At 46.5% G+C, this 27,085-nt stretch overlaps 1 pseudogene; it reads left to right on the top strand.

Moving 5' to 3' along the window:
* The first annotated feature begins 4,733 nt into the window (after positions 1–4,733).
* Positions 4,734–27,085, top strand: part of LOC134908897 (cytochrome P450 2K1-like) — a 154,019-nt pseudogene continuing 131,667 nt past the window's right edge.

Here is a 27,085-nt window from a genome sequence, read left to right as displayed (position 1 = left end):
ACTGACACTACTGTGCGGTGTAATGTGGCTAACGGACACTAGTATGTGGTGTAATGTGACTAACGGACACTACTGTTTGGTATAATGTGACTAACAGACACTACTGTGCGGTGTAATGTGACTAACAGACACTACTGTGCAGTGTAATGTGACTAACTGACACTACTGTGCGGTGTAATGTGGCTAACGGACACTAGTATGTGGTGTAATGTGACTAACGGACACTACTGTTTGGTATAATGTGACTAACAGACACTACTGTGCGGTGTAATGTGAGTAACGGACACTACTGTCCAGTGTAATGTGAGTAACGGACACTACTGTGCGGTGTAATGTGAGTAACGGACACTACTGTGCAGTGTAATGTGAGTAACGGACACTACTGTGCAGTGTAATGTGAGTAACGGACACTACTGTGCGGTGTAATGTGAGTAACGGACACTACTGTGCAGTGTAATGTGAATTGGTACTATTCTGCGGCCCCTATATTTTTGTCTCTTCCTCCTTTTGGGTGCTCTACCTGGCGCAAAGTGTAAGAGGGAACTCTACCTGGCTCAGTGTGTAAAAGGGTGCTCTATCTGGAATAATGTGTGACTGGCTCTACCTGGTGCAATATGTAAAAGGGGGCTGTATCTGGCGTAATGAATATAAGGGGCACTACCTGGCGTAATGTATGTAAGTGATACTATTGTGTGGTGTAATTTTGAATAATGGAGACTACTGTGCAACATAATTATTTTACGCCCCTATATTTTAGGTAATTTTTTTATGACCGTATGTTTATGGATCTTGAGGTGGGCACCAAAATGTGTAGTTACAGCTCTGAGGATGAGATCGTTCACATTTGTATTTGTAAAAAGGCGCAAAATTGATAGTTTGCAGTAGGGCGCCGAACACCCTAGCACCGGCCCTGGTCATAAGTATCTCCTTTATATTAATCTAATCATGATCACAGTTGAAATGTGTTTGGGAGGCACCGTTCGTGGTGCCTCCCATTGTCAATGGGACAGGGGCAAGAGCAGCGGGCGTGCGGGGACAGGGCCATGCCACGGGCTGTAAAAGCCCATTGAAAATAAACCGAAAAGTGGCACCATTAGAGGTGCCGCTGTGATACAGGGACGTGCTTTCAACCCATGAAAGCACGCCCCTGTTAGTGAGGCCAGAGTGATTGGCCAGCGGATCCATCACTAGATCCGCTGTCATCACTGTGTGGGCGAGTCGGGACGCGGCGGAGATGCGGTCGTTAGCAGTGGCGGGACGACTTATATAAGTCAGCGCGAGGCAGCTGCGTCAGTCCGACGGCGGAGGAGGAGCAGTAAAGAGATTGTGAAGAAAGAAGACGCCGGGGAAGTCCTGTATGGGTGGCTGCCATGAAAAAGAGCTTAAAGGCCACCGCCCACCAGGTGAAGACGCCGGAAGTGCACAAAATGGTAAGCTGCTCAATCAGATTGTGATGTCACTCAGGTGCTAAAAGGGAGGGGTAATTCTGTGTAGGAAAAAACAATGTGTTCCCTAATGCACACCGAGTGAAAAATATTACTACATGATAGTCAGATTATACGGAGATCTTGGTTGCGTATATCTGCAGATATAGGGTTAAGCCCCCAGGCCGATCGACAAGGCTTCTCCATCACTGGGGGTCCCTAATACTAGGTATGGGTCCGGGGTGCAGGACCCCATAACGTCGGCACAGGTCGGCTACCCCAGGTCAGCACACAGGTGAGAATTAATAAGGGTTAATAAGAAGCACAGAAGTGCTATGTAAGTGGTGTGATTAAAATAATACAAAAATATATACAAAGTGATAGGGAAAATCTTAAGTGTTAATAAAGTGTTAGGGTGTGCCGACCTGAAGCAGCCCAGCCATACCGACACAGGGGCCACCGCACCCCACACCCACCCCATAAATAATTACAAATATGTCTGGGTTAAATTCCCAGTGTAAGGCCACATGGTAATGGCTCCTACAGCATCTGAGAGCCAGCTTACCTGGAGATACCCCTGGCTTCTCCTATGGCACTCTGGAGTCAGCAATCCCTCCTAATGCTGACCCTCCATGCCTCTCTAAATACAATACACAAAATGGTAAGCTGCTCAATCAGATTGTGATGTCACTCATGTGCTAAAAGGGAGGGGTAATTCTGTGTAGGAAAAAACAATGTGTTCCCTAATGCACACCGAGTGAAAAATATTACTACATAATAGTCAGATAATACGGAGAAGACGCCGGAAGCCCTGGAGAGGTGGTGGCCATGAAAGAGCTTAAAGGCCGACGCCCCCAGGTTGAATAATAAAACTTTTTAGGCCACCTGTAAAGAACAATATTAGCATACAATGAACCCCGCACCCAACGCCACCAGGGGGTGTGGGGCATAGCCCAGTACTGGTTGTTGCTCGGGAGGGGGGACCCCATTTTGTTTTTTGGGGGCCCCACTTTCCAAGGAATTTAAGCCCAGGACTGACTGGCTAGGGGGGCTAATTAATGTTATGGCAGGGGGGCCCCACACTGAGTTTCTCCCCTGCTACGGCATTATCCCCTCCCTGGCTGGTTCAGCCTGTTGCTGGTTTTAGTGATTCATGTGGGACTACACTTTTCTCTCTTTTTTTTTCTCTATTGGGGTGGGGGGGTTTTAGCTGTCAGTGCCTCCCCAGCCACTGACCCATACTTGCCCACCTGACCCTCTCCATGAGGGAGAGAATGCTGTGTTCCTGGACTTTCCCGGTAATGTATGATTGCCATCAATTAACTAGCTCACCACAGGTGATGGCAATCATACATTACCAGGAAAGTCCAGGAACAGAGCATTTTCTCCCTCATGGAGAGGGTCAGGTAGGCAAGTACACACTGACCTCACCTCACATCACTGGTTGGGAGGCATGCCAAAGTCACTCCTGCAAAGGGTAGTTTTAGGGGAAGGTCCTCCCTGATTGGTAGAGCTCAATGAGGGTCTGTAAAAGAGATGAGTCATGCAGAGACCCCCCCCCCCCCCCCCCCTGCTGTTCTCATGTCCCAGTGTCTAACTCAGTCCTAGGGGAGAACAATGGGATCTTGATGCAATTAATCCCTTGACTATGGGGGAAGATAGCCAGTCACTCCCTGTTTTAACCCCTTATAGTCATTTGTGACCTCAGAGAGGCTTCAGCTGCTCCAAGCTTCCTGTTATTAATGTCTAGTGACTGCTGACCCAGAATAAAACATCACACCTGGCCAGTGGCGGAACTAGCGAGCGGTGGGCCCAGGTGCGACAAAATGCTTTGGGCCCCCCCCCCCACATCCCATCCAAGTCCACCCCCTCACCCCTGGAGAGGATCTGGTGAGGGGGACCTGCTCAGGGCCAGAGAAATGGATACCTAGCAACAGTGCCGTAACTAGACATTTTAGCACTGTGTGCAAGAAACTGCATCGGAGCCCCACCCCTGCATGCAAAACAGGGGCAGTGCCCGCCGTAGGCGTGAGCAAAAATACATAGTGGCGTGGCTTCGTGGGGAAGGGGTGTGGCCACAAAATAATACCAAGTCATAAAACGGTGCACAGTAGTCTCCATTCTTCAAATTACGCCGCACAGTAGCACCACTACACCAGGTAGAGACCCTTTTACATCTTACAGCGGACAGATTCCTCTTTTTACACATAACGGCAGACAGCGTCCCCCTTTTTACACATTACGGCAGACAGCGTGCACTTTTTACACATAACGGCAGACAGCGTCCCCTTTTTACACATTACGGCAGACAGAGTGCCCTTGTTACACATTACGGCAGACAGCGTCCCCCTTTTTACACATTACGGCAGGCAGATTCCCCCTTTTTACACATAGCGGCAGGCAGATTCCCCATTTTTACACATAGCGGCAGGCAGTCCCCCATTTTTACACATAGCGGCAGGCAGTCCCCCATTTTTACACATAGCGGCAGGCAGTCCCCCATTTTTACACATTGCGGCAGGCAGCCCCCCATTTTTACACATAGCGGCAGGCAGAAGAAAGAAAGAAAGAAAGAAAGAAAGAAAGAAAGAAAGAAAGAAAGAGACAGAAAGAAAGAGACAGAAAGAAAGAATTATACTTACCCTCTCCGGCGTCTCCGCTGGCTCAGGCTCCTCGGTGCAGCATCAGACGATTCCCGGGCTGGAGAGAAGGAGGAGGAGGGAGCCGCAGCAGCGCTGTGTCATTGGTAGAGGCGCTGCTGCTGCTGCTGCCCCTCTGCTTCACTATAGGCTGTTCTCGGAAGACAGCCTATAGTGAAGCAGAGGGGCAGCAGCAGCAGCGCCTCCACCAGTAGTAAAGCGCTGCTGCGGCTCCCTCCTTTGGCTCCCTCCTCCTCCTTCTCCCGTGCCGCTGCTCCTCTCCTCTCTCCGGGCGGCTGTGCGCTGCGGGCAGCGGTTGCCCGCAGCGCACAGCGGCATGTAATGAGTCAGTTTGACTCATTACATGCTTTGGGCCCCTGGACAGAGGCGGGCCCCTGTGCAACGCACTGGTTGCACTGGCGGTAGTTCCGCCTCTGCACCTGGCCCTGGTTAAGAACAAAAGCTGTAGGTTGAAGTCTGTACTACAACATTGTCAGAATGGACCTTGGACAGTCCATTCTCTCACAGTTATTTTAATGAGTTGTTTCCCAATGCTGCTTTTTGGCTTAATTTGCATCAAACAAACAGTCCGAGACAAAGGTGGAGCACAAGGGTTATATACAGCTGCCTTACAGGTGACAGACCCAGTCTGTCTCAGGTTCGCTGATCACACAATGGATTTGGGGCTCTCTGTCGCTACGTACTTTGTGCTGATATTAGTGCTGTTATATATTCTGCACCAGTGGAATAAAACAAGCTCAGCAAACTTTCCTCCAGGACCGAAATGTTGGCCGCTGATCGGGAACTTACATATCATGAATTTAAGTAGACCGCACCTGACGTATTTAGTAGAGATGAGCGGGTTCGGTTTCTCTGAATCCGAACCCGCCAGAACTTCATGTTTTTTTTCACGGGTCCGAGCGACTCGGATCTTCCCGCCTTGCTCGGTTAACCCGAGCGCGCCCGAACGTCATCATGACGCTGTCGGATTCTCGCGAGGCTCGGATTCTATCGCGAGACTCGGATTCTATATAAGGAGCCGCGCGTCGCCGCCATTTTCACACGTGCATTGAGATTGATAGGGAGAGGACGTGGCTGGCGTCCTCTCCGTTTAGAATAGATTAGAGAGACACTTGATTTACTAATTTTGGGGAGCATTAGGAGTACTCAGTACAGTGCAGAGTTTTGCTGATAGTGACCAGTGACCACCAGTTTTATTTATAATCCGTTCTCTGCCTGAAAAAAGCGATACACAGCACACAGTGACTCAGTCACATACCATATCTGTGTGCACTGCTCAGGCTCAGGCCAGTGTGCTGCATCATCTATTATTTATATATAATATTATATATATCTGTCTGACTGCTCAGCTCACACAGCTTATAATTGTGGGGGAGACTGGGGAGCACTACTGCAGTGCCAGTTATAGGTTATAGCAGGAGCCAGGAGTACATAATATATTATATAGTGAGTGACCACCAGACACACAGTGCAGTTTATTTAATATATCCGTTCTCTGCCTGAAAAAAGCGATACACACAGTGACTCAGTCAGTCACATACCATATCTGTGTGCACTGCTCAGGCTCAGGCCAGTGTGCTGCATCATCTATATATATTATATATCTGTCTGACTGCTCAGCTCACACAGCTTATAATTGTGGGGGAGACTGGGGAGCACTACTGCAGTGCCAGTTATAGGTTATAGCAGGAGCCAGGAGTACATAATATTATATTAAAATTAAACAGTGCACACTTTTGCTGCAGGAGTGCCACTGCCAGTGTGACTAGTGACCAGTGACCTGACCACCAGTATATATAATATTAGTAGTATACTATCTCTTTATCAACCAGTCTATATATTAGCAGCAGACACAGTACAGTGCGGTAGTTCACGGCTGTGGCTACCTCTGTGTCGGCACTCGGCAGCCCGTCCATAATTGTATATACCACCTAACCGTGGTTTTTTTTTCTTTCTTTATACATACATACTAGTTACGAGTATACTATCTCTTTATCAACCAGTCTATATTAGCAGCAGACACAGTACAGTGCGGTAGTTCACGGCTGTGGCTACCTCTGTGTCGGCACTCGGCAGCCCGTCCATAATTGTATATACCACCTAACCGTGGTTTTTTTTTCTTTCTTTATACATACATACTAGTTACGAGTATACTATCTCTTTATCAACCAGTCTATATATTAGCAGCAGACACAGTACAGTGCGGTAGTTCACGGCTGTGGCTACCTCTGTGTCGGCACTCGGCAGCCCGTCCATAATTGTATATACCACCTAACCGTGTTTTTTTTTTCTTTCTTTATACATACATACTAGTTACGAGTATACTATCTCTTTATCAACCAGTCTATATTAGCAGCAGACACAGTACAGTGCGGTAGTTCACGGCTGTGGCTACCTCTGTGTCGGCACTCGGCAGCCCGTCCATAATTGTATATACCACCTAACCGTGGTTTTTTTTTCTTTCTTTATACATACATACTAGTTACGAGTATACTATCTCTTTATCAACCAGTCTATATTAGCAGCAGACACAGTACAGTGCGGTAGTTTACGGCTGTGGCTACCTCTGTGTCGGCACTCGGCAGCCCGTCCATAATTGTATATACCACCTAACCGTGGTTTTTTTTTCTTTCTTTATACATACATACTAGTTACGAGTATACTATCTCTTTATCAACCAGTCTATATTAGCAGCAGACACAGTACAGTGCGGTAGTTCACGGCTGTGGCTACCTCTGTGTCGGCACTCGGCAGCCCGTCCATAATTGTATACTAGTATCCAATCCATCCATCTCCATTGTTTACCTGAGGTGCCTTTTAGTTGTGCCTATTAAAATATGGAGAACAAAAATGTTGAGGTTCCAAAATTAGGGAAAGATCAAGATCCACTTCCACCTCGTGCTGAAGCTGCTGCCACTAGTCATGGCCGAGACGATGAAATGCCAGCAACGTCGTCTGCCAAGGCCGATGCCCAATGTCATAGTACAGAGCATGTCAAATCCAAAACACCAAATATCAGTAAAAAAAGGACTCCAAAACCTAAAATAAAATTGTCGGAGGAGAAGCGTAAACTTGCCAATATGCCATTTACCACACGGAGTGGCAAGGAACGGCTGAGGCCCTGGCCTATGTTCATGGCTAGTGGTTCAGGTTTTTTGGAAGGGACATCCTGCGTGACACTGCAGTGCCACTCCTAGATGGGCCCGGTGTTTGTGTCGGCCACTAGGGTCGCTAATCTTACTCACACAGCTACCTCATTGCGCCTCTTTTTTTCTTTGCGTCATGTGCTGTTTGGGGAGGGTTTTTTGGAAGGGACATCCTGCGTGACACTGCAGTGCCACTCCTAGATGGGCCCGGTGTTTGTGTCGGCCACTAGGGTCGCTTATCTTACTCACACAGCGACCTCGGTGCAAATTTTAGAACTAAAAATAATATTGTGAGGTGTGAGGTATTCAGAATAGACTGAAAATGAGTGTAAATTATGGTTTTTGAGGTTAATAATACTTTGGGATCAAAATGACCCCCAAATTCTATGATTTAAGCTGTTTTTTAGTGTTTTTTGAAAAAAACACCCGAATCCAAAACACACCCGAATCCGACAAAAAAAATTCGGTGAGGTTTTGCCAAAACGCGTTCGAACCCAAAACACGGCCGCGGAACCGAACCCAAAACCAAAACACAAAACCCGAAAAATTTCAGGCGCTCATCTCTAGTATTTAGAGGTAAGAGAACATCATGCTATAGCAAGTGTTTATACATAATGCTACAATACGGAGGTGCTTTGTAAAGTTACCATATACATATAATAATGTAAAACTGAAATATGATTATGAGTTAATATCTATATAGAGAGGTGTGTAGTACAGAGCTAACGCTGTGATTCAAGATAATTTGTTATGATTCTAAAGAGTTTTCCCTAACGTCCTAGTGGATACTGGTATGACATTAGTACCATGGGGTATAGATCGGATCCATTGGAGCCTGGCACTTTAAGAAATCAATAGTGTGCACTGGCTCCTTCCCTCTATGCTCCTCCTAGCAGACTCAGTTTAGAAAAATTGTTTTGCATACCCCCAGGGTGTGCGCACACGCCGGCAGCATGCAGCCACCCCTAACAATTGCTTAAGCAGATGCGGTGCAGTGAGTTAATACACCGGTGTCCCAGTTAGCGGGTCCTCAGGGACAATGGTGGTGGCATTAGGGCGCAGCAGTCACCGGGCTGCGAGCTGTGGTGCCCGCTGCGGACCCAAACTGGTGCTGAGGTAAAGGGGGATTTTAATCTCCTTTTTACACATATAAAACCAATTTACAGCCAGTATAATCAGGGAGGGACTGCGCGCCATTGAGGGGGGTGGGACTTCCTGGAGAGCGGGACTAGAGGCTGAAAGGAGCTATTTCCTGCTGCTGACTGCCAGGCTGCATGCTGAGGCTGCTCCTCCACAAAACCCACTGAATCACCAATTGTACTGGTGCCAAGGGGTTTTATAGAGAGGGGGAGCATATACACCATGGTGACAATGCTGTGGTAGTAAAAAAATATATTTCTGCAGCAGTGTACATTGGTTTCCACAGGGAAACATCGGGGTGTAGAGATGGTCTTGATCCAGGCACCAACAGCCTAAAGCTTTAGACTGTTCCAGGATGCATTGGGACCTCCTCCATAACCCTTCCTCCAGGCACTGAGAGCTCAGTTTCGAGTTGGTGCCCTGCAGAGCAGGTCACTTAACAGGGGGGCTGCACTGGGCAGCCCTGAAAAAGCTTTTAGATGACTTCAAGAGCTGCAGCAGTTACATGTCAGGGTGACATTCTGTACTGCGGCTCCGTCACCTCCCCAGCGGCATCGCATACTCCCGCTGGCTCTGTTCCCGGGTACTTGCGGCTGAGACGCTCCAGCTTAGGCACACGGTCGCAGATGCTCTCCTGGTTCGCGTGGCTGCTGCAGAAGGGAGGTGGTAAGAGGGTCCCCCAGGCGGGACCCGCCATTAAACTGCATTCCGATCGCACTCTAAGGAGACGGACTGCGACACTGGCGTGGATACTGTAACCGAGCAGGGACCCCACTATATCCACCAGGGCATAGGAGTACAGGTCAGGTGTACTAATGCCCACTTTACTAAGACTTTGTAGTACCAGGTGGTGAGGACCAGCATAGGGGAGAAGGCACTTGACCTGTAGCCCCTCCCCGAGCTCCAGGCGACCATGTACTGCTGGTGTTCCTGCCCTGGAGCTGCCTTATACTCTCCCTCACTCCCTGACTGAGACGCTGGGTGCCATCTTCTAAGAATAGCTGCGACTGGTCTCCATGACTGCAGGGCAATGTCTCCTGTAAATACACCTGTATATCATCACCGTCATTTTACACACACTTAAATATTCTACATGTCGATATTAAGTCAGCGTTAGTTAAGAACAAGTGTACTTGTGCCAGAATATATTGTACGAGTATTCTGTTCTGATATATACATCTGGTCTCAGATTATATATATATATATATATATATATATATATATATATATAACACACACACACACGTCCAGTGCAGTTTTATTGTCTTCCTAAAATCATTATCTGCACTGTGCCTGTATCTGCTGTGTGGATTTCACTTTCAGTGTATCCCAGCTGTAGCTATTACTGTATTCTGTACCCTAAGGGACTATGGGGGTCATTCCGAGTTGTTCGCTCGCAAGCTGCTTTTAGCAGCTTTGCACACGCTAAGCCGCCGCCTACTGGGAGTGAATCTTAGCATAGTAAAATTGCGAACGAAAGATTAGCAGAATTGCGAATAGACACCTCTTAGCAGTTTCTGAGTAGCTCCAGACTTACTCGGTATCTGCGATCAGTTCAGTGCTTGTCGTTCCTGGTTTGACGTCACAAACACACCCAGCGTTCGCCCAGACACTCCTCCGTTTCTCCAGCCACTCCCGCGTTTTTCCCAGAAACGGTAGCGTTTTTTCACACACACCCATAAAACGGCCAGTTTCCGCCCAGAAACACCCACTTCCTGTCAATCACATTACGATCACCAGAACGAAGAAAAAAACCTCGTAATGCCGTGAGTAAAATACCTAACTGCATAGCAAATTTACTTGGCGCAGTCGCACTGCGGACATTGCGCATGCGCATTAGCGACTAATCGCTCCGTCGCGCGAAAAAAATAACGAGCGAACAACTCGGAGTGACCCCCTAGGTGCGTCTGGGTCACATACAGTATATAGTGCTTCACAGTATTTATCGTTAAGTGTATTCCACTGTGTACTCAGTCACACACTGACAGATTTATTCGCTGGTGTGTACTGTGTATGCAGTCACAATGTACCGGACTTAGTCGTTGGTGTTGTGTACTGTGGGGGTCATTCTGAGTTGATTGCTCACTAGCTACTTTTAGCAGCCATGTAAATGCATAGTCGCCGCCCACAGGGGAGTGTATTTTCGCTTTGCAAGAGTGCGAACCCCTGTGCAGCCGAGCGGAACAAAAACATTTTGTGCAAAACAAGACCAGCCCTGTAGTTACTTATTCTGTGCGATGATTGCAGCGACATCACATCAGTCAGCCGATGCTACTAGACATGCAGCATCCAGGGCCATGGAGTCCCCAGCTGCATGACAAACACATCAGTCAGCTGATGCTGCTAGACATGCAGCATCCAGGGCCATGGAGTCCCCAGCTGCATGACAAACACATCAGTCAGCCGATGCTGCTAGACATGCAGCCACAAGGGACATGGAATCCCCAGCTATATGACAAACATGTCAGTCAGCCGATGCTGCTATACATGCAGCCACAAGGGACATGGAGTCCCCAGCTGCATGACAAACACATCAGTCAGCCGATGCTGCTAGACATGCAGCCACAAGGGACATGGAATCCCCAGCTGCATGACAAACACATCAGTCAGCCGATGCTGCTATACATGCAGCCACAAGGGACATGGAATCCCCAGCTATATGACAAACATGTCAGTTAGCCGATGCTGCTATACATGCAGCCACAAGGGACATGGAGTCCCCAGCTGCATGACAAACACATCAGTCAGCCGATGCTGCTAGACATGCAGCCACAAGGGACATGGAATCCCCAGCTATATGACAAACATGTCAGTCAATCAAGGTTGCAAAAACTGCTACATCCAGTGCCATGACAGGTTACCAATTCTGCAGACTTATTGAAAGTTGTGGAAACAGCACAAGAACTGCAATGAAGTCTTTATCCAAATGTACATCAACACTCCAAAGATCACAAATGGCTATCTGATCATGCAATTCTAAAACTTTGGAATAAAATATTAAACAAAATCGATGACACAATATTGCAGGAACTGCCAGGTGAATTTGTCAATTATAGATCAACTGACACTGTCACTGACCCAGACCAAGCTGTGCATCAGCCAACTGAACTTCTGAACTGCCTGGAAGGTTGTGTCTATGTTCCCTTCGTGATAAGGACCAGGAAGTGACAGCACAAGAGGGCAGTAGATAACTTCCGCCCTTACAGCACCTAAATGTTTTCTCCGTTCTCCGTTTGTTTGAGGTTATTTTGTTTTTTTCTATGCACCATTGGACTCTCGCGGGCTCGCTTTGCTCGCCACCGGTTACTATTCCAAATTGATTCCGACATGGACTTAGGGGCTTATGGGAAAGGTCCTCTCCATGAAGGAAAACTAGACGCTACCCTGCCTGGAACTATCAGGGTCGCGTCTGCACAAATAATTTTTGAATATTAATGCACCAATCATGTAGCTTAGATACCTAAGTGGTGGGGTAGTAGGCCCATGGTGGGGCAGAAGTAACTGAAAGTGGGGAAGGGAAGGGAAGTAGAAGGGTGGAAGGAAAACAGTGGAGGGGTGAGAGTAGGCGATGTAGGAGACTAGGGGGAAGGATATAGTTGAAATGAGGGGCCAAACTAAAGGATTATTTATTTATTTATTATTTATTTATTAACAGTTTCTTATATAGCGCAGCATATTCCGTTGCGCTTTACAATTAGAACAACAGTAATAGAACAAAACTGGGTAAAAACAGACAGACATAGAGGTAGGAAGGCCCTGCTCGCAAGCTTACAATCTATAGGGAAATAGGCAGAGATACACAAGGATATATGCTACCTATTGCATAATGGTCCACCAGATTGCTAGGTTCTTAATGGGTTGTATGATGATACCCCACAAAGTTGGCCAAGTGTCAGGAGGGTGTGAGACTAAAGAAAGACAAGATATGTGATGTTATGAATACTCTACAGAGGATGTAATTAGATAGGGAAGCACTGAAGGTTATGTGGGCTGGTCTGGAATTTGATAGGCTTGTCTGAAGAGGTGAGTTTTCAGGGAACATTTAAAAGGTTTGGAGACTAGAGGCAAGTCTTACTGTGCGTGGGAGGGCATTCCACAGAGTGGGTGAAGCCCGGATAAAGTCCTGTAATTTTGAGTGTGAACAAGTAATGCGTGTGGATGAGAGACGTAGATCTTGTGCAAAGCGGAGAGGTCGGGTAGGGAGATATTTTGAGATGAGTGAAGAGATGTATGTTGGTGCAGTTTGGTTAATAGCCTTGTATGTGAGTAAAAGTATTTTATATTTAATACGGTAGAATACCGGTAACCAATGTAGACAAAGAGTGATGGGGAGGTGTGATGAAAACCTGGATGATGTATGATGTATGGATGATGTAAATGGGTGTTAGAAAAAATGGAAATATGAGTGGAGAAAAAGGCGTAGTTACCATAGGTGCAGGAAGTGCAGCTGCTATGGGGCCCAGAGCTGAGAGGGGCCACCTTCCCTGTCACAGTTACATGTGTTATATACAATGGTGTAGCTACCATAGGTGCAGGGAGTGCACCCGCTATGGGGCCCAGAGCTGAGAGGGGCCACCTTCTCTGTCACAGTGACGTGTTATATACGTTTTTCACTAGGGCACTATTACTGTATGGTGCATAAAATTTATTATATGACAATATTATGTGGCTTAAAATGAACAAGCACTGTGGAGAGAGATGTCTCGCTAGAAGCATTGGGGAGGGGCCCCTCCAAAATGTTGCTATGGGGCCAACAAAGTTTTGGCTACGCCCCTGAGTGGAGACTGTATGATAGAGACAGAACAGTAGAATACTGGAGTGCAGGTAAAAGTACAGTGTTGGTAAATGTGATTGGTCAATGACAATCATATAGTTTCAAGTTGATATACACTGCTCAAAAAAATAAAGGGAACACTAAAATAACACATCCTGGATCTGAATGAATGAAATATTCTTATTAAATACTTTGTTCTTTACATAGTTGAATGTGCTGACAACAAAATCACACAAAAATTATCAATGGAAATCAAATTTATTAACCCATGGAGGTCTGGATTTGGAGTCACACTCAAAATTAAAGTGGAAAAACATACTACAGGCTGATCCAACTTTGATGTAATGTTCTTAAAACAAGTCATAATGAGGCTCAGTAGTGTGTTTGGCCTCCACGTGCCTGTATGACCTCCCTACAACGCCTGGGCATGCTCCTGATGAGGTGGCGGATGGTCTCCTGAGGGATCTCCTCCCAGACCTGGACAAAAGCATCCGCCAACTCCTGGACAGTCTGTTGGTGGATGGAGCGAGACATGATGTCCCAGATGTGCTCAATTGGATTCAGGTCTGGGGAACGGGCGGGCCAGTCCATAGCATCAATGCCTTCGTCTTGCAGGAACTGCTGACACACTCCAGCCACATGAGGTCTAGCATTGTCTTGCATTAGGAGGAACCCAGGGCCAACCGCACCAGCATATGGTCTCACAAGGGGTCTGAGGATCTCATCTCGGTACCTAATGGCAGTCAGGCTACCTCTGGCGAGCACATGAAGGGCTGTGCGGCCCCCCAAAGAAATGCAACCCCACACCATTACTGACCCACTGCCAAACCGGTCATGCTGGAGGATGTTGCAGGCAGCAGAACGTTCTCCTTGGCGTCTCCAGACTCTGTCACGTCTGTCACATGTGCTCAGTGAGAACCTGCTTTCATCTGTGAAGAGCACAGGGCGCCAGTGGCGAATTTGGAAATCTTGGTGTTCTCTGGCAAATGCCAAACGTCCTGCACGGTGTTGGGCTGTAAGCACAACCCCCACCTGTGGATGTCGGTCCCTCATACTACCCTCATGGAGTCTGTTTCTGATCGTTTGAGTAGACACATGCACATTTGTGGCTTGCTGGAGGTCATTTTGCAGGGCTCTGGCAGTGCTCCTCCTGTTCCTCCTTGCACAAAGGCTGAGGTAGCGGTCCTGCTGCTGGGTTGTTGCCCTCCTACGGCCTCCTCCACGTCTCCTGATGTACTGGCCTGTCTCCTGGTAGCACCTCCATGCTCTGGACACTACGCTGACAGACACAGCAAACCTTCTTGCCACAGCTCCCATTGATGTGCCATCCGGGATGAGCTGCACTACCTGAGCCACTTTTGTGGGTTGTAGACTCCGTCTCATGCTACCACTAGAGTGAAAGCACCGCCAGCTTTCAAAAGTGACCAAAACATCAGCCAGAAAGCATAGGAGCTGAGAAGTGGTCTGTGGTCACCACCTGCAGAACAACTCCTTTATTGGGGGTGTCTTGCTAATTGCCTATAATTTCCACCTGTTGTCTGTTCCATTTGCACAACAGCATGTGAAATGATTGTCAATCAGTGTTGCTTCCTAAGTGGACAGTTTGATTTCACAGAAGTGTGATTGACTTGGAGTTACATTGTGTTGTTTAAGTGTTCCCTTTATTTTTTTGAGCAGTGCATATAAAAAATAAGGTTGCATAAGTTGAGTTTCAAAGTAGACTGTTAGAATTGAGAGGTTGTGAGAGTAGGGTAAAAGCAATGGTAATTCAGACAGGACTTTAAACAATGTGTAAAGACAAAATTACATTGGTACAGCTGAGAAATCAGATGTTTGTGGTAAACTAAAAACAGAAATATAAGTAATTGCAGATGAAGTGGAAAGTTCTTGCAGCTTTTCTAGCACAGTTTTAAGTGAATTGTGTCCAGGTTACTCAGCCTGGTGTTGTTTGATGTGTAGAGTAGGTGTCACATTTGTTGTTTGAAATCAGTCCTTCAGTGTTCCAGATTTTGGGTAGAATGTTCTGTTTTTCTTCCAGTGTAACATTTAAATTATGTTTATAATTTGAGTTATCCTTTCAATTGAGGGCAGGGGCGTCAGAACGTTTTTTGCTTGAGCGGCCAAGATAAAATCTCTATTTGGTGCCCCTAGCTTCTGGCCACCACGGATGGCTTGCTTGCACCTGTACGGATCTCTAGAGCAGCTGGGAGTGAGTGGCCTCTTGTATACATTATACCTGGTAGAGCCTATTATACACATTACGCCTGGTAGAGCCCATTACACGTGTTACACATTACGCCTGGTAGAGCCCATTACACATGTTACACATTATGCCAGGTAGAGCCCATTATACACATTATGCCAGGCAGAGCCCATTACACATGTTACACATTACGCCATGTAGAGACCATTATACATATTACGCCAAATATAGCCCATTACACACATTATGCCAGGTAGAGCTGCTTGTACACATTACACAAGGTAGAGCCTATTATACATATTACACCTGGTAGAGCCCATTACACGTTACACATTATGCCTGGTTAGCCCATTATATACATTACGCCTTGTAGAGCCCATTACACATTTTACACATTATGCCAGATAGAGCCCATTATACACATCTGCTAGATAGAGCGACTCCTCCTGGAGAGGTAAGCAGCAGCCATACTGCTGCTTACCTTTGCTGTCACGAGCATCACAACTCTGCAGAGGGTAGACACTTCAGGAAATGTGGTGGGGTTGGCGGAGCCAGGGCCGGCCCGAGCCTAATTTTTTTGGTAAGCAAAAATATATTTTGGTGCCCCTTAATGGAATATATAGGGGCATGGTTTCATGTGGAAGAGGCATGGCCACAGAATAGTACCAATTCACATTACACCTCATAGTAACATCCGTTACTCACATTACACCGCACAGTAACATTCGTTACTCACATTACACCGCACAGTAGCATCCGCTACTCACATTACACCGTACAGTAGCATCCGTTACTCACATTACACCGCATAGTAGCATCCGTTACTCACATTACACCGCACAGTAGCATCCGTTACTCACATTACACCGCACAGTAGCATCCGTTACTCACATTACACCGCACAGTAACATTCGTTACTCACATTACACCGCACAGTAGCATCCGTTACTCACATTACACCGCACAGTAGCATCCGTTACTCACATTACACCGTACAGTAGCATCCGTTACTCACATTACACCGCATAGTAGCATCCGTTACTCACATTACACCGTACAGTAGCATCCGTTACTCACATTACACCGCACAGTAGCATCCGTTACTCACATTACACCGTACAGTAGCATCCGTTACTCACATTACACCACACAGTAGCATCCGTTACTCACATTACACCGTACAGTAGCATCCGTTACTCACATTACACCGCATAGTAGCATCCGTTACTCACATTACACCGCACAGTAGCATCCGTTACTCACATTACACCGCACAGTAGCATCCGTTACTCACATTACACCGCACAGTAACATTCGTTACTCACATTACACCGCACAGTAGCATCCGTTACTCACATTACACCGCACAGTAGCATCCGTTACTCACATTACACCGTACAGTAGCATCCGTTACTCACATTACACCGCATAGTAGCATCCGTTACTCACGTTACACCGCACAGTAGCATCCGTTACTCACGTTACACCGCACAGTAGCATCCGTTACTCGTGTTACACCGCACAGTAGCATCCGTTACTCACGTTACACCGCACAGTAGCATCCGTTACTCATGTTACACCGCACAGTAGCGTCTGTCACGTTACACCGCACAGTAGCATCCGTTACTCACGTTACACCGCACAGTAGCGTCTGTCACGTTACACCGCACAGTAGGGGAGAGAGAAAAGGGAGAAAGAGGGGAGAGAGAGGGGAGGGTGAGAGAGTGAAGAGGGGTGAGAGAGAGGGGAGAGAGACCTTCTCTGACATGGTCCCAGCTCCCTGTCCCTCCGGCAGCTCTTTGCCTTTGTGTCCCACAGCAGGTCATCTCCTTATGTTCCCTTTCCCCCAGACCCTTCTAACCTTTGTCTAGTGTGAGCCACAGGAGTGGAGGTCCAGGCAGAGGAGGACCGTCATCATAGAGCCGCTGGGAGCTGCGGCGGGCGGCCAGACCGACAGGCAGGCAGGTGGGAGAGGAGGGCTGGGTGGAGGAGGCACATCACCGTGGAGCCACTGGGATCTGGCGGGTGGCCGCGCGCTGTATAGTGAGTGAAGGTGACTCACTCACTGTCAGCAGCGGTGCCCTCCACTGACTGGCGCTCTATGTGGCTGCAAAGCCCGCATATGCATCACGCTGGCCGGAGCACACGCGGAAGGCAGCTTCAGCACTGCCGGCTATGTGAAGTAATAGTATCAGTGCTGGATGCTCTGCTGCAGTGCTAATACAGCACAGGCAGCGCTGAAATTGCTGGTGGTGGCTGCACGGCATGCAGTTGTGGGTCCAGGTGGATGGCTCCTCTCTCATGTTTTGGGGGGAGCGAGTTGCCGCCTTGCCCCCCCCCCCATTCCGATGCCTGTGATTGAGGGACACATCAAGCCTCTATCAGCCAAGCCTCCCTAGTACTCTTTAACCACTTGCCTGGCATGGTGGCATCAAATGCGAACTTACCAGCAAGTGTTTTATCTGACCTGGTCGCACAGGATGCAACCAGTCAGATACACAGTGTTAGCAGCTGTAGGGAATGGAAACTTCCCTCCACTGCTGCTCTCAGAGGAGGCGGCACCCTCCCCTCAGTGTTGCCGTTTCTGAGCGGTCAGCAAGGCAGGACCACCCACCCAGTAGCTGCAGACAAAAGCAGCCACTGGGAAGTGTAAACCAAGCACACACACCCCTCCCCTTTATACCTGGCAGCTGTCTAGGGTGTAAAAAGTAATGTCACCATGGTTGCAATGTTACCGATGTTCTGATGTTTGAAAAAAAAAATGATTTTAACAAAAACATTTTTTCCCCCTAGTTTATTTATTTATTTATTTAAATACAATCATTTTGGATAAAGTTAAATTTGTGTTCTTCACCTAATTCACTCAAAAAAGGACAATTTGAGTATTTTTTTGGGGGGAAAATTGTCAGTAAGTGGTTAAATACTGAGACCAAACATACAAATGCAATGATTACACCCAAACTCTAACGTACCCTCCCCAAACAATGGCTAGCTACAGTATAAAACAGTTTTAAAAAGAAAACAAGCTAACATAACAACCATCTAAGATTTAAGAGTCATGCCCTCACTCAGCCTATAGTCAGGAGATAGAAAACATTCCAATTTATCAATAACAACACAACATATGCATAGGCAATCTATTACTAAAGCAGATGCCTTATGCCTATGGCAATGCTATAATCCATTAACACCCAATTAGATAACTAATATTTCCGAGAAATCAGTAGAGATAATCTGCAGGGGATTCCAATCGTGACCATTTAAACATGCAACATATCAGGAGAAATAGTCTGCAACTTTCAATTTCATTTTACCTGTTGATGACCAGGAGAGAGGAGGAGTCAATTTACAATCAATCAGTTGAAGATATCCCTAATATATCTAATAAGGTCAGTGTAACATTGAAATGATTGATAGACACAACAAGCCTCTATCGGCCAAGCCTCCCTAATGCTCTTTAAATAATGAGGAAACCCCATAGACCATTATAAACGGTTGTCATATCCTCACATTGAGCATGCCATCATTTTTTGTAACAAGTAACTTAGGGGTACATTTACTAAGCAGTGATAAGAGCGGAGAAGTGAGCCAGTGGAGAAGTGCCCATGGCAACCAATCAGCACTGAAGTAACATCTATGATTTGCATACTATAAAATTATACAGAGCTTCTGATTGGTTGATGGGGCAACTTCTCCACTGGCTCATTTCTCCGCTCTTATCACTGCTTAGTAAATATCCCCCTAAGAAAGGAGGAAGACATTGTGGAACAATTGGTAGTCTCCAAGTCATATAGAAGACCTACAGTAGCTCATGGTCCCATCACTGCAGGTCACCTAGGGGTAGAGGCGTCACCAGTTGTGGTGACACCCGGTGCACCCCTGATCTCCCAGTGCACTGGGGGCGTGCTTGCGTCAAAAAGGAGATGGCCCCATGTAGATCCCAGAAATCGTCACTCTGGGGTGTGCCCAGCATCTCCAGATGCTGGGCTACCCCCGAAAACAGTCTGTGTGCTGTCAGCTCCTCTTCTATGATAGGAGCCAGGTGTTGTAGGAGACTTTCACACTGCAGCACCAGGCTCCTGCCGACATTTTGGTGTCACACCTGGGTGCAGGCTGCACCTCCCTCATCCGCCTTGTGACGCCACTCCCTAGGGGTAGTAAAAAACACTGAGAATTTTCCAGAGGTTTTTCTGTCCCGGGTCCATAAAGAGTTATCTGAGTATTGTGCATCATGCCCTGAATGTCAGTATCATGCTCTAAGGCCACATTTTGAAAGTCCACTTGACCCAATATTGAGGTTCTGTTTGGAAGAATAGCTATGGATTTGGTTGGACTTCTAATGAAATCCACCTAGGGCCATCAATATATTTTGGTGATAATGGATTATGATACCAGATACCCAGAAGCGATACCATTGCACAATATGTCAACAAAGACCATTGCTAGAGAATTAGTACATGTCTTTAGCAGGTTAGGAATACCTAAGGAAATCCTGTCTGATCAGGGTACCCCATTTATGTCCTATTTCATGAAAGAATCACTTTGCATAATATGGCAACCAAGACAATAGCTAGAGAACTGGTGCATGTTTTTAGTAGGGTGGGAATACAAAAAAAGATATTTTGACTGACTAGGGTATCCCTTTTATGCCTAGAATTATGAAGGGATTATGAAAAGTGTTTAAAGTTGCTCACCTGAGAACCTTATTTTATCATCCCCAAATGGACAGGTTTATAGAATGTTGAAAAAGGTAGGTGATAAGGATGGGAAAAACTGCGATTACTTATTGCCATATTTGATGTTGTCTATTAGAGAAGTACCTCAGTCTTCTACATGATTCTCTCCTTTGGATCTGTTGTGTGGGAGACTTCCCAGAGAGTTGCTAGATGTTGCTAAATAGACATGGGAAGGGCAGGCCTCGCCCTATAAAATTAAATACTGATGCAGGACAGGATTGCAGCTGTGGTGTCCATTGTCAAGGAACCATATGGAGCATGCCCAACAAGCTCAAGAGAGTACAGTGGGGCAAAAAAGTATTTGGACAGCCACTGATTGTGCAAGTTGACCCACTTAAAAAGATGAGAGGTCTGTAATTTCCATCATAGGTACACTTCAACTGTGAGAGACAGAATCTAAAAAGAAAATACACCCCAAACAACAGGAAATCACATTGTATGATTTTTAAACAATTTACTTGTATATTCTTGTGGAAAATAAATATTTGGACACCTACCAAGCAGCAAGATTTCTGGCTCTCACAGACCTGTTACCTCTTCTTTAAGAAGCTGTTCTATCCTCCACTCATTACCTGTATTAATGGCACCTGTTTGAACTGGTTATCTGTATAAAAGACACCTGTCCACACCCTCAAACAGTCAGACTGCTACCTCTCCACCAAGGCCAAGACCAGAGAGCTGTCTAAGGACAACAGGGACAAAATTGTAGAGCTGCACAAGGCTGTGATGAGCTACTCGACAATAGGCAAGCAGCTTGGTGAGAAGAGATCAACTGTTGGCGCAATTATAAAAAAATTGAAGAAATACAAGATCACTGACAATCTCCCTCGACATGGGGCTCCATGCAAGATCTCACCTCGTGGGGTATCAATGATCTTGAGAACGGTGAGCAAACAGCCCAGAACTACATGGGGGGACCTGGTCAATGACCTCAAGAGAGCTGGGACCACAGTCACAAAGGTTACCATTAGTAACACACTACGTCGTCATGGATTGAAATCCTGCAGCGCCCGAAAGGTCCCCCTGCTTAAGCCAGCACATGTCTAGGCCCATCTAAAGTTTGCCAGGGACCATCTGGATGATCCAGAGGAGGATTGGGAGAAAGTAATGTGGTCAGATGAGATCAAAATCAAATATTTTTGGTATAAACTCCACTCGCCGTGTGTGGAGGAAGACGAATGATGAATGGCATCCCAAGAACACCATACCCACTGTGAAGCATGGGGGTGAAAACATCATGCTTTGGGGCTGCTTTTCTACAAAGGGGACAGGACGACTGAACCGTATAAAGGAGAGGATGAATGGGGCCATGTATCGTGAGATTTTGGGCATAAACCTCCTCCTTCCCTCAGTAAGAGCATTGAAGATGGAACGTGGCTAGGTCTTCCAGCATGACAATGACCACAAACACTCCGCCCAGGCAACTAAAGAGTGGCTCTGTAAGAAGCATTTCAAGGTTCTGGAGTGGCCTAGGCAGTCTCCAGACCTCAACCCAATAGAAAATCTGTGGAGGGAGTTGAAAGTCCGTGTTGCCCGGTGACAGCCCCAAAACAAGACAGATCTAGAGAAGATCTGCATGGAAGAGTGGGCCAAAATACCTGCTACAGTGTGTGCAAACCTGGTCAAGAACTACAGGAAACGTCTGACCTCTGTAATTGCCAACCGAGGTTATACAGGTTGAGTATCCCTAATCCAAAATGCTTGGGACCAGAGGTATTTTGGATATGGGATTTTTCCGTATTTTGGAATAATTGCATACCATAATGAGATATCATGGTGATGGGACCCAAGTCTAAGCACAGAATGTATTTATGTTTCATATACACCTTATACACACAGCCTGAATGTCATTTTAGCCAATATTTTTTATAACTTTGTGCATTAAACAAAGTGTGTGTACATTCACACAATTCATTTATGTTTCTTATACACCTTATACTCACAGCCTGAAGGTCATTTAATACAATATTTTTAATAACTTTGTGTATTAAACAAGGTTTGTGTACATTGAGCCATCAAAAAACAAAAGTTTCACTATCTCACTCTCCCTCAAAAAAGTCCGTATTTCGGAATATTCCGTATTTCGGATATTTGTATATGGGATACTCAACCTGTATTACAAAGTATTGAGTTTAAACTTTTTGTCCAAATATTTATTTTCTGCAAGAATATACAAATAAATTGTTTAAAAATCATACAATGTGATTTCCTAGGTTTCTTTTTCAGATTCTGTCTCTCACAGTTGAAGTGTACCTATGATGGAAATTACAGACCTCTCTCATCTTTTTAAGAGGTGCAACTTGCACAATCGGTGACTGTCCAAATACTTTTTTGCCCCACTGTATATAACCAGAATGCCCTTGTACAGACATTTGCCCCTGGGAATAGAGTTCTTGTCTTAATACCCACAGTGGATAGCAAGTTATTAGCTAAATGACAAGGTTCATTTGAGATCAGGGAGAAAGTGAATGAGGTAAACTATGATGTATACCAAACAGGCATGAGAAAGCCTGAACAAATTGACCATGTTAGCCTAATTAAACTCTCTAGAAGGATAGGGTAGTCCTATTAGCTGAACCTTGTCCTCCAGTAACTTCAAGCTCCACTGTTCCCAAAGTAAAGGTGTCAGAAACACTGTCGGCTACTCAAAAGAATGAGGCTAAATAATTCCTCATTAGAAACAGGGATGTGTTCTCAGTATTGTCTGACGGCGATAATAAAGCATGACAGTCACAGAACCAGGGTCAAGGTCAACGTAAAGCCATATAAAATTCCTGAAGAACAGCGAGAGGCTGTCACTAAAGAGATTAAGAATATGCTAGAACATGGTGTAATCGAAAAATCTATCAGTGAATGGTCCAGACCCATAGTTCTAATTTCAAAAAACAGATGGCAGCCTGCAATGATTTTTTGTAAGTTAAATGCAAAGTCCAAGTTTGATGCATAACCCATGCCCCATGTGGATGAGTTGACATAAAGGCTAGGAACTGCCAGATATCTCACCATACTATACCTGATAAAAGGTTACTAGCAGATCTCATTAACTGACAGGGTGAAAGATAAAACAGCTTTCTCTGTTCCAGAAGGGCTGTTTCAGTATAGGATGTTGCTTTTTGGATTGCATGGAGCCGCAGCAATCTTCCAACATGCAATGGATAGAATTTTGAAGCCTAGTATGCAGCTGCCTATTTGGATGATGTGGTAATCCACAGTCCAGAGTAGGAGTCTCACCCAGAAAATGCTGCTTAGTGATGGAAGAGGTTAAATGCCTGGGGTGTACCATAGTAAGAGGTCTGATTAAGCCCAAACCGAACAAAATTGAGGCTATCCAAACCTTGTCCAGTAAATAAAAAACAGGTGAAAGCCTTTGTGGGGATCACCGGGTATTACCAACCGTTTATTCCTAATTTTGTCACCACTGCAGTTCCTTTATTAGACCGTACCAAATGTATACAATCAAATAAGGTGAAATGGAACCCTGAGGCAGAAAAGCATTTCAGGTATTAAAAGTGGCGTTATGTACACAACCGGTGTTGATAACACCCAACTTTTCTAAAGAATTTGTGGTTCAGATGGATCACTCAGAAAAAGGGGAAGGTGCCGTGCCATATGTTGTCCCAAAACCGAGATGTGGAGGAGCACCACATTTTTTATTTCAGTAGAAAATCCAATGAACATGAGAAGAGGTTCACTATTTTTGAAAAAGAGGCCTTGGCCATTAAGTGGGCATTAGACACCTTGAGGTATGTCTTGGGCAGACATTTTAAACTAGTGACTGATCATGGTCTGTTAAAATGGATGTCTGTAAATAAAGGGTAGAAGGCCAGAGTAACAAGGTGGTTTTTAGCCTAGCAATACTTTGTTTATTGTCGAACATAGACCCGAGGCACAACTAGCCAATGAGGATGCATTGCCTGCATTTTCTGTTTACGGGCTACAAGTGTTCCGACCCCTAGGTCGAAACAGGGGAGGGGACGTGTGACAAAATCACTAGAATAGTGGTGAAAGGCAGGAATATTGTATTTTCCCCAGACTTCTTACCTATGTGTTTTAAAACCCTAGGAATATTGTGTTGGTTCTGCTGAGAGCTTTTGGTAAGAACCAGATAAGGGTCCAAGGGTTGGATGTGAGAATAGAGGGTGGGTTCTCCATCCATTTAAGCCCAGTTCAGGGCTTTGGGCTGTTAGCCTCACAGAAGGCTAATTAGGGCTTTCAGTTGTAGGTGTGTGTTAAAAAGGCTGTCAGCCTGATCATCTCTCTCACACTGCCTGGGGAAAGAGGATAAACTATGGAGTCTCTGTGAGAGAGGAACCTGCTATTGAACACCAGTGAGATGTGTCTGGTAAAGTTCTCCTTGTAATTTGTTTTTAGTGAGTTAGGATTATCCAGTGTTTAGTTAGTGTCAGAGTGCAAGGTATTTTGTTTTGATGTTTATTTCTATTTCTCTGACGTCCTAGTGGATGCTGGGTACTCCGTAAGGACCATGGGGAATAGACGGGCTCTGCAGGAGACTGGGCACTCTAAAAGAAAGATTAGGTACTATCTGGTGTGCACTGGCTCCTCCCTCTATGCCCCTCCTCCAGACCTCAGTTAGAATCTGTGCCCGGCCCAAGCTGGTTGCACACTAGGGGCTCTCCTGAGCTTCTAGAAAAGAAAGTATTTGTTAGGTTTTTTATTTTCAGTGAGATCTGCTGGCAACAGACTCACTGCTACGTGGGACTTAGGGGAGAGAAGCAAACCTACCTGCTTGCAGCTAGCTTGTGCTTCTAGGCTACTGGACACCATTAGCTCCAGAGGGATCGAACACAGGGCCCGACCTCGATCGTCCGTTCCCGGAGCCGCGCCGCCGTCCCCCTTGCAGAGCCAGAAGACGGAAGAAACCGGAGGAAATCGGCGGCTGAAGACTTCGGTCTTCATTAAGGTAGCGCACAGCACTGCAGCTGTGCGCCATTGCTCCCTATGCACACCACACACTCCGGTCACTGATGGGTGCAGGGTGCTGGGGGGGGGCGCCCTGGGCAGCAATTAGAGTACCTTACATGGCAAAAAGCACATAATACAGTCTAATAAACTGTATATGTGCATAATCCCCCGCCATAAAAGTATATAAAAAAGCGGGAGAAGTTCGCCGAGAAGGGGGCGGGGCTATCTCCCTCAGCACACCGGCGCCATTTTCTCTTCACAGCTCCGCTGGAAGACAGCTCCCCGGGCTCTCCCCTGCAGTTTCCTGGCTCAAAGGGTAAAAAAGAGAGGGGGGGCACTAAATTTAGGCGCAAACTGAGTATATTAAGCAGCTATAGGGAAAATTCACTTTTGTTAGTGTAAATCCCTGTTTATATAGCGCTGTGGTGTGTGCTGGCATACTCTCTCTCTGTCTCCCCAAAGGACTTTGTGGGGTCCTGTCCTCAGTCAGAGCATTCCCTGTGTGTGTGCGGTGTGTCGGTACGGCTGTGTCGACATGTTTGATGAGGACGCTTACGTGGAGGCGGAGCAGGTGCCGATAAGTGTGATGTCGCCCCCTGCGGGGCCGACACCTGAGTGGATGGATATGTGGAAGGTATTAACCGACAGTGTCAACTCCTTACATAAAAGGTTCGATGACGCAGCTTTGGGACAGCCGGCATCTCAGCCCGCGCATGCCCAGGCATCTCAGAGGCCGTCAGGGGCTCAAAAACGCCCGCTACCCCAGATGGCAGACACAGATGTCGACACGGAGTCTGACTCCAGTGTCGACGAGGATGAGACAAATATACAATCCACTAGGGCCATCCGATGCATGATTACGGCAATGAAAAATGTGTTGCACATTTCTGACATTAACCCGGTTACCACAAAAAAGGGTATTATGTTTGGGGAGAAAAAGCAGCCAGTGACTTTTCCCCCATCTGATGAGTTGAATGAAGTGTGTGAAGAAGCGTGGTGTTCCCCAGATAAGAAACTAGTAATTTCTAAGCAGTTACTAATGGCGTACCCTTTCCCGCCAACGGAGAGGTTACGCTGGGAGACATCCCCTAAGGTGGACAAGGCGCTCACACGCTTATCAAAAAAGGTGGCACTGCCTTCTCAGGATACGGGCGCCTTAAAGGAGCCTGCAGATAGAAAGCAGGAGGCTATCCTGAAGTCTGTGTATACACACTCAGGTACTATACTGAGGCCTGCTATTGCTTCAGCATGGATGTGTAGTGCTGCAGCAGCGTGGTCTGATTCCCTGTCTGATAACATTGATTCCCTTGACAGAGACACTATATTGCTAACCATAGAGCATATTAAAGACGTAGTCTTATATATGAGAGATGCACAGAGGGACATTTGCCTGCTGGCATCTAGAATTAATGCAATGTCCATTTCTGCCAGGAGAGTATTATGGACTCGGCAGTGGACAGGTGATGCTGATTCTAAAAGGCACATGGAAATGTTGCCTTATAAGGGTGAGGAATTGTTTGGGGACGGTCTTTCGGACCTCGTATCCACAGCAACAGCTGGGAAGTCGACTTTTTTACCTCAGGTTCCCTCACAGCCTAAGAAAGCACCGTATTATCAAGTACAGTCCTTTCGGCCTCAGAAAGGCAAGCGGGTTAGAGGCGCGTCCTTTCTGCCCAGAGGCAGGGGTAGAGGGAAAAAGCTGCACCATACAGCCAGTTCCCAAGAACAAAAATCCTCCCCTGCTTCCACTAAGTCCACCGCATGACGCTGGGGCTCCACATGTGGAGCCAGGTGCGGTGGGGGCCCATCTCCGGAACTTCAGCGACCAGTGGGTTCGCTCACAGGTGGATCTCTGGGTTCTACAAGTGGTATCTCAGGGATACAAGCTGGAGTTCGAGACGTCTCCCCCTCGCCGTTACCTCAAATCAGCCTTGCCAGCTACTCCCCAGGACAGGGAGGTAGTACTGGCGGCAATTCACAAGCTGTACCTCCAGCAGGTGATAATCAAAGTTCCCCTCCTTCAACAGGGACGGGGTTACTATTCCACAATGTTTGTGGTACCGAAACCAGACGGTTCGG

The sequence above is a fragment of the Pseudophryne corroboree genome, chromosome 4 (genome assembly GCF_028390025.1).
Source record: "Pseudophryne corroboree isolate aPseCor3 chromosome 4, aPseCor3.hap2, whole genome shotgun sequence".
Taxonomy (NCBI): domain Eukaryota; kingdom Metazoa; phylum Chordata; class Amphibia; order Anura; family Myobatrachidae; genus Pseudophryne; species Pseudophryne corroboree.
This window is presented reverse-complemented; position numbering and strand designations above follow the sequence as displayed.